The sequence below is a fragment of the Periplaneta americana genome, chromosome 9 (genome assembly GCF_040183065.1).
Source record: "Periplaneta americana isolate PAMFEO1 chromosome 9, P.americana_PAMFEO1_priV1, whole genome shotgun sequence".
Taxonomy (NCBI): Eukaryota; Metazoa; Arthropoda; class Insecta; order Blattodea; family Blattidae; genus Periplaneta; species Periplaneta americana.
The window spans coordinates 12380848-12396013 of record NC_091125.1 but is presented as its reverse complement, the minus strand read 5'-3'; positions in this window follow the sequence as shown (position 1 = coordinate 12396013).

Genomic DNA, 15166 nt, shown 5'->3' with positions numbered 1-15166 from the left:
AGCTATCCCACCAGATGAAAAACTTTTTCTTACTTTAAGATACTGTAGTATTACTGTCTTTTATTTTGAGCATATTTGACGGATTTTAACTGGTAGTAGTATATTATATTTTGTAAAATAATATAAAAATTTCACTGATAAGTTCATCGTTGCTCTTCATGTGCTGTCGGAAAATATAGCAAAGATTACTAGAAATATTATGTGAACATTTGTGGTTACTACATGTCAATATTTCATTTGTTTCTTTTTTCTATCATTATATTTGTGATATGTATACTCGTAGTTCAATGCTAAATGTTATGTATTGTTAAATATAACTTTCCATTGTAAATTAGTATGGTAACAATTACAAACTATACCGCCATATATCATTACTTAGCATCACATGAAATGTACTTTAGAATTCTTTACAGTGAAAAAGAAAATATGCAACTTACCAATTTTGTTTCTTTCATCCATACTTTTCTCATTGAAATCAGGCACAAACTAAGCTATAATTTCTTGCCAAACATTCGTTTTCATCACTTTATTGCTATAGTCATCGCTTTTGACATTCCAAATAGCAGGTCGGCTTTCTACTTCACTTATAAAATCTTCTATTTTAATCAAATCTAGACTCATGGTTGGACTGTGCTCGAGTACTGAGTGAGTGCTTTTTTGCCAATCTACAACCTGTGTCTTGTGATCGGTGTCCAGTGCGAACTCTCCAATTAAAAAAAAAATGAATGTCTGGTATGACTGGTCTGGACACAGTGACCTTGTCCGTCACAGTGAAGAGAGCGAGTCACTTTTGCGTCATTGTGACTGGGTCGGGTACTGCAGTGTCCCGGTATGAACGCTCCAATTCAAACGAATATATCTCTCAGTGACCGTCACTGGTGACTGGTGTCCTAGTGTAAAAAGGCTCTTAAAGTACACAATTAATTTTTATTTCTAATATATGAGAATGAGGTAAGTCACTTTCGTAAATGTGTGTTATACTCTATTTTTTTAGTCATCTAACAATACGGAGCAATATGGATTTTGTTCATATCGGTGTCTAGAATTCATTTCATCGGGAAATTACGCACATTGAAGATAACTTAATTATTTTACTAAAAATTCGTAAATATTTATTACAAAATAACATACCTTTTCTCGAGCTTTTCTTTGCATAAGATGAACGTGTCATTCACTGTGTTCTAAGTGGTAGCGTGGGTAACAAATAAATTCAGCGATCCCGGGTTCGATTCCCGGTAGGATAATTAAGATTCCCATTCTAAAATGAAATAATAGAATTATCACAGGTAGATACTTATGTCTTTCTAGACTTAAAGTAACCGATTCTGGAAAGAAAAATTAAGATGTATATCCTAAAATAAAATAGTAGAATTGTCACAGGTAGCTACATATTATGCCTTGCAAGACAAACTAGCATTTTCGATTCTCGGAAGGAAAATTAAGATACCTATTCTAAAATAAAATAGTAGAATTATCACACATGGTTTGCAAGACTAAAAGACATTGAGGCATAATATAAATTGTAGAAAAATCTTACATTGGGAATTATTTAAAAAGTACAATTTCATTTTGTCTACACAACCATACTACAAACACACTTTAGTTATTTTCCTATAAAATACACTATGTCTGGCTCATAACAACAAAACAACACATGCTAACAAACAGCATTTCGTATTTAAAAACAGATAAAAGAGTCAATTAACTGATACGACAGCACTGCTTAGGAATATTGCTATAAGACATACTGAAATAAATTCAGATAATTCGCAAAGAAATAAAGACGTGGAAAATGAATAAAAGAAAAATTGAGCCTATTATAGTATACACAACAGACATGATATCAAAAGACATAAAACTGGAGATCATCTTACTAGCATTGCAAAAACTATTTAAGACAATTATTGCCATATTAGAAGAGATATTTTAATGCAATATCAAATTGTATGTTGTAAATGTGTAATGTAACAAATATCTTGCGACTAGTCTTTCAAATTTGTAAGAACATTTTAAATTTACGCATCTTATAAATTGTAATGTCATATAAAATGTATTTTCCAAATTTTTCTTACAAGACAAATGCAAGTATTTTATAGAAACTTTCAATAGTTTGTAACTTCAAGTGTGTGTTGTACACGTTTTAACAATTAATCAATAATAACAATAATAATAATAATAATAATAATAATAATAATAATAATAATAATAATGACACTGGTCTAAAAATACTCGTTGAAATGTGTCCAGCTTTTTAGTAATCCTCCTAAAGATGTAATGTGATTGTTCGAAATCCAAATTTAATTTTAATTTTACTCTATCATGCTCGGTTTTCAAAAATATCAAAACAAAAATGATAGTTAATTTAAATTTTAACTAAATTTTATAGCTACTAAATACGCAGTTATTTCTATAATTATGCAGAGACAAAATTGTCCCTGCGTGTGTTTAATTTGGTTTAAAAACACATATGAAGCAAAAGACTAGAAATATAGGCCTAACAGTTGTGTTTAAAGTTTTATGGATTTCGATTTATAACACTCATAATTGGGAAGAAAAATTGAAGCTCTGCTCTGTTAGTCTTAAGTATCTCTTTTGAAACTCCAACAGTAATTGGCCATCAATGACATATTCTACTTGTAATATCCTTGGTACCGTACCGAACTTTCATTGTTTTAATGTTAGATGAAATCTTTCACCCTTTTCCTAACACACACCACTAAGATTTACAGGAAAGTAATCAATATGGCTGTTGAGGAAACGCACTTTATACTTAATCTACTCACTAGATTAGTTCTGTAACATTTTCTCCACAATTTCCTTATAGTTCTCTGTGTTTTTGTTTCCCAGAAAGTTTTCTGTCACTTTTTTATTCACCAACCATGCTGCCTTTTCCAACACGGACATCAACTGAGGAAGCATGAGTTGACTAATTTGGGATTCATAAAAAATATCTGGTACTATCTTCGCTTCAGTTTTCTATGGAAATTGTAACAAGAAATGAGAAACAGCCATTGTCTTTATTTACAGCAGTTATGAATTGCTTCTTGAGGCCTACTGTAACACTGAGTCGCAGAAGGACATTAGCAGGCAAAACAATAGGTTCATGAGGTACCTTTTTTGTCAAGGTATTGCATTCGTCCAGTGTGTTCATTTTTTTCTGGTCCTGTACTGTGATCTAGTCCTATTGTCCCACTCACAAAGGAAACATGAGTAACTAGTAAATCTCAGATGCTGGCCGAGAAAAATAGTGAGCACATTTAATTTGTCACAAACAATACACTCATCTTCATAATTTTCTTCAATTTCTTTAGCAGAAGTTCGAAGATAATTATTTTAAATGAACTGAATGTGCAACAGGAATACCTCGAAAGTATTAAATTAAGTTTGTGTGAAACAACGGCCTTCAGACTTGTCCTTGAAATTTCTATGAAGTCTTCCACTGTTGTGGCTGAGGGGTTAGCGACTCTAACTCCGAACCCAGCGGTCCAGGGTTCGATTCCTGGTTAGGACGAGTTGCCTGGGTGAGGTTTTTTCTGGGGTTTTCCCTCATTCGAATGGATGAATATCAGGTAACTTTATCAGGCGATTGGAACCCCACCCACCTTCGCCACTTCCTTCCCTCCCTCATCATCCCATTTCTAGTTTTTCAGATGACTCTACAGGCGGCCTCCCGAAGCTGCTGGCTCTCTCGACCGACCTCCGTGGAATGTAGTTAAGTGAGGTTGGATGGCTTCTGCAACGAGCACACGAGGCGGACCTACTCGGGGGTGGAGTTTCGCCTCGGACCGACAGGAGTGTCTTGGGGGAAGTTGCCGAAGCACGAATGGTATATGGATTTCTATCGCCTGTAGGGACCGGTCGTTAAGGGAGTCATGTGGTTAGGTCGGTGCGCGTAGGGGATCTGTGGCACGCAACTCATTCCCTATCGAGGGTTAACGCAATAGATCTCAACAGGTCGCAGTGCTGGGCCATCCGTGCCCCCCTCAGTTAAATTCCATTCCATTCAGTGGCGGCTCCTGCATATTTCTTAAGAGGAGGAAAGAAATTAACAGCACTAAATGACACCTTCTCGAATGAAACATGCTACAAATTAGCCTACATGCATACATGTAAGACCAGGTAGTGTTGGGGTTGGCCTTCCCTTCTGTATAGCAATAATCTGTTCTTGTAAACTGAGTTTCCTAAATTGTCCAAAATATATTATGATTTCACTTCCATTCATTGTTGAATAATTGCACAAATTAACAATTACAAGGAAATTCACAACACAACCTCGTAGCATTTTTCGAGCACACTACAGCATCATACCTATTGGAAGAGACTAGCTACTAACTCGTAACCGGAACCGTTTTACGGAAAAATGAAAATGGGAATGGGAAATAATCTGAGGAAAGCGAGAACACTGCACCCACCCACGTGGTCTGTGTTGCCACATGTACATTTTACAAGTTCAGTATCACATACTTTTGAAGAATGTCAGTTTTTGTAAAGTCACACTATCATTATTGTTCAAAGCTGCCGGTGGCCGATTAATTTTTATGTTAAAAAGGATGTAGTTTGGAGTACCTATTTCAGTTTCAAATATATTTGTACAAAACTGACAACTTAGCTGTTGCCCTGTCTAGTAAATAATGAATAGAAGTGAATTTCAGGGGCCAACTACATAAAACTACTTCCTCTTTGTTTTACATAAACCCGACTTTAACTTTCAAATATCCACGAAAGTTTCAAACCATGAATAGTAGCCTATATAAAGTCCAATGAATAATATTTTTGATTTATAATTTAAAAAAAGTTTACATGGTGTCTTTCATAGCGTTGCGTTAAAACTGTTTTTGTTGCGTCTCCTCCTAGATGTGTTATAGTCCGGTTGAATGCAACATCGTTAGGTGACAGCGGAAGCGAGCTTGCTGCACGACCAGTTGGTTTCTATTTCCCCTCCATGACTGATTCAGAGGAGGATATCCTCCCTCTCCGTTCATTTACTTGCTTTAAAACTCTACTTCTTTCTCTGGCCGCTAGTGCGCTGTTGTCTATGTGTGTTAACTGCAGTAGAGGAGGAATGGAGTGCCTTTCCTCTACACAGACAATCTAGCATCTTTCTCACAGTTTTCTACAGCACATGAGCGCGCGTCGTTTAAAACTCGATCAATCGAGCTTTTCTTATAGCTGTGAACTTAAAAATTGTCGAATCTTCCTCGAATTTCAAGGCACATATTTCATTTGGTATTTACTTTCAAAAGAAGAAAATGTGAGGAGGACGTTCCTCCCTTCCCTCCCCCGAGGAACCACCACTGATTCCATTCTATGAAGTCTTCAATCATGAAGTTAATTAAGATATTCATAGCATTAAATACCAACTATGTAGTTAGAGAACAAAAGTTTATCTCTTTTCTTGTTCTTGTTAATCCCATATTATCTCTTAGGCCTACATATCATTTAATTTCGCTTGTTAAAATATTGAGACTGCTTTAAGACTTAGATTTCAACAATAGTTTGGAACTGTTGAGCCTGTTATATTGTTCCTTGCAGGAAGGTGAATTGTTTTCACTACCAAGGCCATAAGTCAAGAATAAATAGGCACTTGGTCACTGTGAGGAATTGGGGAATTTCTGAGTCGAAATTAGAATATTTTATATACATATTATATTCTCTGTTGTCATTCCTGCAAGGTTGCACAAACATAAATAGCAATTTAGTACGGTCACGAGTTTCACGTATGCCATTGAGACATCAAACGCCAATGTCTTTCGTTTGCCATGCACTCATTTTCTTATATTTTCACTTCACGAAGAACATGGTACGTAATGGGAAAAGTGCTGTTCAACTCGATCCCCAAGTTGTATATGAAGTAAGCATTATAACCATTTTTGTAAAAGTCTGTAATACTTATTCTCTACTTTCTCGGCGTATAACTGCCATACATAAAGCAAAGTGAATAACACACTGATCATGAGATATGTTTAGAGAAATTCGAAACAGTAAGTAACGACTATTACACCTTGCACTAAACTGGCAGTGACCACTTGAGGGGAAAACTCACTCTTTCTTTGAGAACAAAGTGAAGCAGACTCCAATATGTGAGTTTAATTAGAAGTTCTGTAATAATTAATGATTAAGGCAGGAGAATTAGTTGAGGGCTTAATGGATGAAGAGATTGAAGAAGCGTGGAGAATTGGTTACGCTAAATTAATACCGAAAATTCTAAACTAAGATATCAAAATGTGAATGAGATATTTGTTAAATGATTGAATAAAAAAGTGTTGAGGTAAATGAGAAAAATGTATTGGCTTATTTTGTACAACTTCCGAAGATGTAGCAGTACCATCAACATCTCGAGAGATAAATAAAACCCTCACCTTTAAAGCGACGGATCATACTGCTCCAGTAATATTTAATAATTGTACTAATTATTGTAATTATAATATTTAACTTTTTTAATAAAGGCTCCATTTGTTTCTACTTACCAGCGTAGCGCGGTGAGATGTTATTTCTATATTATTGTTTTATAATGCTGTCGTACAAAAATAATACATGAAACACATTTATAATGTTATTGCACTCGTCAAAATTAGGAAAATCAGTCCACTCGTTCCCTAGACATTGACTCGTGCCGTAAAGTATAACGTTATAAGTACAATCGTTTTATATGATATTTTTAATGAATTTGGTATGCTCAAGAAACTATTTCTATTAATTAAAATGTGCCTCAGTGAAACATATAGTAGAGTCCGTATAGACCAGTTTTTGTCGGTTGCTTTTCCAATTCACTGCGGACTAAAGCAAGGCGATGCACTATCACCTTCACTTTTTAACTTTGCTCTAAAATATGCCATTAGGAAAGTCCAGACGTGAATATGTTAGGAGAAATCCACGGACTATTAGGAAAAACACAGGAATTTTACTTGAAGCAAGTAAAGTATAAATTTGGAAGCAAATCCCAAAAATACAAAGTATATGATTATGTCTCGTGACCAGAACATAATACGAACGAAAATAAAAAAAAAATTGGAAATTTATCCTTTAAAATAGTGGAAAAATGAAACTATCTCAAAGCAACAGTAACAAATATAAATGACACTCGGGAGGAAATTAAACGCAGAATAAATATGGAAAATGCGTATTATTATTAGGTTTAGAAGCTTTACTCATCCAGTCTGCTCTCAAAAAATCTGAAAGTTAGAATTTATAAAACAGCTATATTACCGGTTGTTCTGTATGGTAATGAAACTTGGACTCTCACTTTGAGAGAGGAACAGAGGTTAAGGGTGTTTGAGAATGATGTGCTTAGGAAAATATTTGGGGCTAAGAGGGATGAAATTACACAAGAATGGAGAAAGTTACACAACGCAGAACTGCACGCATTGTATTCTTCATCTGACATAATTGGGAACATTAAATCCAGACGTTTGAGATGGGTAGAGCATGTAGCACGTATGGGCGAATCCAGAAATGCATATAGAGTGTTAGTTGGAAGGCCGGAGGGAAAAAGACCTTTGGGGAAGTCGAAACGTAGATGGGCGAGTAATATATAAATATGGGTTTGAGGGAGGTGGGATATGATGATAGAGACTGGATTAATCTTGCTCAGGATAGGAACCGATGGAGGGCTTATGTGAGGGCGGCAATGAATCTCCGGGTCCCTTAAAAGCCGTAAGTAAGTAAATATTATCATCATCATCATCATCATCATCATTATCATCAGGTTTCATAATGCCCTAGGACAACTTCCTGTATCCATTTTCAGGATTCTATAGCTTTTCTCCATTTTTCTCTATTTTTCGATGCGCCATTTTGGCCTTCCCTTCTACCTTTTTCCCGTTGGAATCCATTCCACATCATCTTCGGCAATCTATCTTCTGCTATTATATTATTATTATTATTTTTATTATTATTATTATTATTATTATTATTACTAATATTAATTATTCGTATTAATTATTAGTATTATTATTAATTGTCATATTAAGTGTAATTAGTTACAACTGCCACCGGGTTATCACCCATTTACAGTGTGAATAAATACATACATACTGTACATCTATCTTCTGTTGTTGTTATTATTATTATTATTATTATTATTATTATTATTATTATTATTTTTCAGCATGGCATCTAAATATAAAACAGATCACTATCATCATACCCTTTAATACAGAACTTTTATCCACTCCTCTTGTGGATAGATTTATCTCTGAGCTAAATGTAATGATACTGAAAGGCATGCCTGAGGTGTAGGCACTCAAAGTGAACGTCGGATAAGTGAAGGCTGGCCAACAGCTTGCAAGCTGCCTATGCACCAATCGACCTTCATCGATGCAGAATTTTCATTGAACATCTGTCTTCATCATGTGTGGAAATCGATTAACCTTCATAGCGGGACAATAATGATTTCGAATAATGCGAAAAAATAAACGTCATTGTAGTAACACTCCATGTTATTTATAATTTTTAATGGGGTCTATGCAATTGTTCACCTCAATGGCTTTGATTCTAGAGGTCACTCCAAGCAAAAAACGTCCTATAAACGACACATCGATTTGACTCAGTTGTGAACTTGCGCACTAGTTTAAACTAGTAATGAATATCCAATTGATTTAGAATTTACTTTCAGTAATACTACTTCATAACTTATATCAACTTTTAAGACCCAGCCATAGTTGACTCAGCTGTCGGCTTCTCAACAAATTGACCGTGGTTTGATACTGAACAGATTTGTAGTGGACAGAGAAGAAGGAGCTTAGCGACTATACATTAGTTTTCCATGGAACTTTTCTTTGTTGCAATCGTCGATACTATTATAATATCCAGATAAGCTCGAGGAATTTCTGAGAAATTATCTGACTTTTCTGTTGCAATTGAAGGAAGTTTTGTAAAAGATTAAACCAGATAAAGAACGCAAGTGGGTTTCGAACCCTTATTCCAGCACAATCTCGTTAGACCGGACTGGGTCCCACTCCATTGAGAAGTCGCACTTGCCCATTAGCCCTTTCCAGACCGCGTCCCACTCCATTGAGAAGTCGCACATGCCCATTAACCCTTTCCAGACCGGGTCCCACTCCATGGAGAAGTCGCACATGTCCATTAGCCCTTTCGCCCGGTTGATGCTAAAAGGGATTGATTTTATAAAACTCTGATTATTCCTTTAGTTGCTTACTGTGATAGATCAAAATAACCACTTCACTTTTTCATGAACGTACCTCAAGAAGTTACTTCTAGTCAAATATTTAAGTAACTTATTATCCATCTTGATTACACAACTTTTAACACTGTATCGCTTCGGAATATGTATGATAAGACTTTATTGTGTTAAATTCTAACGTACCTTGTTTATATGTTTCGACCTATTATGGGTCATCTTCAGAACTGGTCGTTGCTGGTCTTGGCCCTCTTGTTTTGTTTCCTGTGAGGGTGTTTTCGTGTGGTGTAAAGTGGAGTCAAAGAGTGTGTGTGTTCTGAAATTTATTTGGGTGTTGAGAATTTCATTGGGGTGTGTTTTTGTGTGTCCGTATATTTCATATTGTTCTAGTGTGTTTAGTTTCTGGCTTTTTGGTTGGATGTATAGTATTTCCATGTCTGTGTTGATGTCTCTGTAGGTGTGGTTAGCATTTGTGATGTGTTCTGCATATGTGGAGGTGTTTTGTAATTTTGTTATTGCTGCGATGTGTTCTTTGTAACGTGTTCGAAATGATTTGCCGGTCTGTCCTATGTAGAAGTTGTGTTACATTTGAGTTTGTATACTCCTTTGTATTTGTTTGTTTGTGTTGTTTGTGTGTTGAGATGTTTTTGTAGAGTGTTATTTGTTCTGTATGCGATGTTGTAATTTAATTTCTTGAATGAGATTGCAATCTTGCGTGTGTTTTTGTTTTCATATGTTAGCGTGATATATTTTTTGTGTTTTTGTGCTTGTGTTATATTATGTTTTTTGTGATTATGTTTTGTCTTACATATTATGTTGTTTATTGTGTTAGGATTGCATCCGTTTTCTTGTGCTATGTATCTGATTGTGTTTAGCTCTTCTTTGTAATCATGTTGGTTCATTGGTATGTTGAGTAGTCTGTGTACCATTGTTCGGAATGCAGCTTGTTTGTGTTGTGTGGGGTGGCTGGATGTGTTGTGTATGTATGTTGTTGTTGTTGTGGGTTTTCTGTATACTTTGAATGTGTATTTGTTGTTTACTTTTGTTATTGTGATGTCTAGAAAATTTATGAATTTGTTGTTTTCAATTTCTAATGTCTAGTGTAGCTTTGAGTGTATTTTGTTTATGTGTTGATGCAGGTTTTGGATCTGTCTTTTGTTCCCTTTGTATAGTATTGGTATGTCATCTACGTATCTGTCCCAATACGTGATGTTGTCTGTGTATTTGTTGTTGTCTTTGTTTAGTATGTATGTCTGTTCTATGTGGTGTAAGAATATTTCTGCTAGTATGCTGAAGATGGATGATCCCATGGGTAGGCCTTCGATTTGAGTGTAATATTTGTTATTGTATGTGAAATAATTCTGTCTTGTGATGATGTCTGTGGTGTGGATGATTTCTTTAATGTGTTCTTGTGGTGTGTTGTTGTTTTTGAGCATTTGTTCTATATCTATAGTGTATCTTTTATGGGTATGTTTGTATAAAGGTTAGTTATGTCGAATGTTACTAATGTTGTACTGTGTGGGATGTGTTTGTCTTTTGTTTTATTCACTAGGTCTGTGTTGTTTTTTATTGTTGTTTGTTTTTCGAATTGTATGTTGTTTCTTATGAGTTTGTCCATGTACGTGGCTAGTTTGTGTGTTGGTGCATTTCGATGATTGACTAATGATCTTATGGGTATGTTTTCTTTATGTATTTTCGGTAATGCGTTTAGCTTAGTTGCTTCTGGTTTGATGGATTTTAGTTATTGTTGCATGTTGTTTGGAATTGTGTGTTTGCTTTTGTTAAATGTTATGTTTTATTTAACGACGCTCGCAACTGCAGAGGTTATATCAACGTCGCCAGATGTGCCGGAATTTTGTCCTGCAGGAGTTGTTTTACATGCCAGTAAACCTACTGACATGAGCCTGTCGCATTTAATTTTGTTTTTGTTTATCGTTTTTGAGTTCTTTAATGTTGTTTTCCTTAAAATATGTTTTTATTTTGTTGTGTAAGTCTTGTTTGTGTAGGATTACTGTGCAATTTCCTTTGTCTATTTTGATGAAAGTTAGGTTATGTTCTTGTTGTTTTGTCTGCAAGGTGTTTATTGTTTTGTGTTCTTGTGTGTTTGTTGTGGGTTTGTTTATTTTGTTTATGTTTCTTATTATGTCTTGTCTTATGTTTTCGTGATGTTGACTTTGTGTGTTTTATATTGCTGTTTCTACGTTTATCATGGTTTGTGTTATGCTAAGTTTCATTTAGTGTAATGTATCCATAAGTTCTGTTTATTTCTTGTTGCATTATATGATGCAGAAATAATTACAAAACTATGTTATTTTAATATGAAGAAAATTTTACATGTTAACATAATCTGTTCGCATCAACATTTTAAGTTTAGAATGGAAGCTATTTTGAGGTTTAATAAAAAAGAATTTATATTGTGAATTTAATTTAGCACATCTACCTTCCTTAAATGTAGATAGAAAATTTACTATACCACTCCTATGAAATTGGTGTACGTACGATTGTGTTACTTCGTCCCTTAGGTAGTAGATAAATACAATAATTCAATACTCAATTGTAGTATTCAAATGCAGTCAAATTGAATGTGCGAGGTATCATACAAGACATTATGCTTAATTATAATGTATAAATGCGACTATTGAAGTACTGGTACAGTAAACATAACCTTTAATTTCAACATATCAAAATATCCGTGCGGTGCAACTGAACATTATTGAATCGTGCATAAATGAATGTACAAGTATTTCGCAATATTTAATCGAAATAAAGTCAGGTAGGCCTATTACACATACGAACAACGTCATTTCACACTAAAAATAATGTTACACCTTAACTCGCAAGTGAATTATGTCTGAAGTGTCTCATAATCATTGTTTTAAATTTTATTAATGCAATTACATTACATTTTAGAGAAATATATGTTACTGTTTATGCATTCCAACTAATTTATATGGTTGAAACGCCGCCCTTCATGATCGGGTTAAGCGAGTCACATGGTCTGCCTTACGGCCTGTATTAGATCACGAAGGCAGTGGCACACTCTATTGTTCCTAGTACTCACAGCGCTCCAAGCGGCTAGCAACTATCGCGAGAAATGCAAAAAAATCATCCTACGCTTCTTGACTGTATATACTAGACTGTGGTAGTATCATTATCATCATCATCATCATCATGGTGTTCATTGTCAATTCACTCCGGGATGAAAATCTCCCCAATGCTCTTCCAATTCTTATCTAAGGACTTTCTTTACATTGGACTCCGAAAACAGCTTTGATTTCCTCTGCAAATTTAAGGTATGATATTTTCTTGGTATCTTGTTAACCCTTGGAAACCAGTGACGAATTTCTGTTGACTATCTCTTATCTGTTCTTGCTAAATGATCTACTCAATTATATTTAGAATGAAAATTTTTGTTGTGATATCACAGTTTGTATATACAGTTGCGAAGCTCAATACTTACTAAATATGCAAACATAGACAGTTGAAATATGCATCCATAGATAGTTGCTAGCCATCAGGATCGCTACTATCGCCTCATCACAGACTCTTTCTCTAGCAGACGATAAAATGTATTGCACTTTCGATATCGTGTTCTTTTGAAAAATTAACACCTTCCTTCCACTATTGAAATACGAAATATGTAAGGTTTATATTATATTATTTTCATAAAGTGTATATTATATTTTATAAACTCACCTTCCTGGATCTTTCGGAAGAAGGATAACTTTGACCTCTTTTTCTTAGATTTTATAGTGCTACAAACGTCTCCTATTAGTATTCAAATTGATGTATTTTAGTCATTTACAGTTATTACAACCGATAACGAACATTTCATAGTTTACACTACTTTTCACAACAATGCGAAATACGGCAAGGACAATGCCTTTTCGATCTAGACCAGGCCGTATTATATGTTCGGGTTTTCTATTTCAGTGTATGGAGCTCAGTAAATTATTATATTATTACTTTATTGCGTATCATAGCTAAGTTTTATTTAGTGTAATATGTCCATAAGTTCCTTTACTTCTTGTTGCATAATAGCCTATGTTGCAGAAATAATTACAAAACTGTGTTATTTTAATGTGAAGAGAATTTCACATGTTAACATAATCTTTTCGCGTCAACATTTTAAGCTCAGAATGAAAGCTATTTTGAGTTTGAATAAAAAATAATTCATATTGTGACTTAATATAGTACATCTTACATACTTTCTTACTGGCTCATAAGGAACCCGGAGATTCATTGTCGCCCTCACATAAGCCCGCCATTGGCCCTTATCCTGAGCAACATTAAACCAGTCTCTATCATCATATCCCACCTCCCTCAAATCCATTTCAATATCATTTTCCCATCTACGTCTCGGCCTCCCCAAAGGTCTTTTTCCCTCCGGCCTCCCAACTAACACTCTATATGCATTTCTGGATTCGCCCATACGTGCTACATGCCCTGTCCATCTCAAACGTCTGGATTTAATGTTCCTAATTATGTCAGGTGAAGAATAAAATGCATGCAGTTCTGCGTTGTGTAACTTTCTCCATTCTCCTGTAACTTCATCCCTCTTAGCCCCAAATATTTTTCTAAGAACCTTATTATCAAACACCCTTAATCTCTGTTCCTCTGCCAAAGTGAGAGTCCAAGTTTCACAGCCATACAGAACAACCGGTAACATAACTGTTTTATAAATTCTAACTTTCAGATTTTTGACAGCAAACTAGATGACAAAAGCTTCTCAAACGAATAATAACACGCATTTCCCATATTTATTCTGCGTTTAATTTCCTCCCGAGTGTTATTTATATTTGTTACTGTTGCTCCAAGATATTTGAATTTTTCCACCTCTTCGAAGGATAAATCTCCAATTTTTATATTTCCATTTCGTACAATATTCTGGTCACGAGATATACTTAGTCTTTTCGGGATTTACTTCCGACCCTATCGCTTTACTTGCTTCAAGTAGAATTTCCGCGTTTTCCCTAATCGTTTGTGGATTTTCTCCTAACATATTCACGCCATCCGCATAGACAAGAAGATGATGTAACCCGTTCAATTCCAAACCCTCTGTGTTATCCTGAACTTTCCTAATGGCAAACTCTAGAGCGAAGTTAAAAAGTAAGGGTGACAGTGCATCTCCCTGCTTTTAGCCCGCAGTGAATTGGAAAAGCATCAGATAGAAACTGACCTATAAAGACTCTGCTGTAAGTTGCACTAAGGCACATTTTAATTAATCGAACTAATTTCTTGGGAATACTAAATTCAATAAGAATATTATATAAAACTTCTCTCTTAACCGAGTTGTACGCCTTTTTGAAATCTATGAATAACTGATGTACTGTACCCTTATATTCTCATTTTTTCTCCACTATTTGTCGAATACAAAAAATCTGATCAATAGTCGATCTATTACGCCTAAAACCACACTGATGATCCCCAATAATTTCATCTAAATATGGAGTTAATCTTCTCAAAAGGATATTCGACAAAATTTTGTACGACATCAACAAAAGTAATATTCCTCGAAAGTTACTACAGTTAGTCTTGTCCCCTTTCTTAAAAATAGGTACGATTATGGACTCCTTCCATTGTTCTGGTACAATTTCCTTTTCCCAAATTGCAAGTACAAGTTTATAAATTTCGCTAGATAATGCCCTTCCACCCTCTTGTAATAATTCTGCTGGAATTTGATCAATACCTGAAGACTTGTACTTTTTCAGATTTTCTATCGCAATTTCGACTTCAGAAAGTGTTGGTTCCGGTATAAATGGCTCAACAGTTTGTGTTTGAATTTCGTCCGGATCATTTTTCTTAGGCCTATGTATATTTAGTAGTTGCCCAAAATAATTTTTCCATCTGTTCAGGATTGAATGAGAGTCTGCAAGAAAGTCATCATTCTCATCCTTGATCACGTTTACCCTTGCCTGAAATCCGTTTTTAAATTCCTTTATACCCTTATATAAATCTAGAATATTTTTATTCTTACTATTTGTTTCTACCTCATTCAGTTTTTCCTTCAAGTAATCTCTCTTTTTA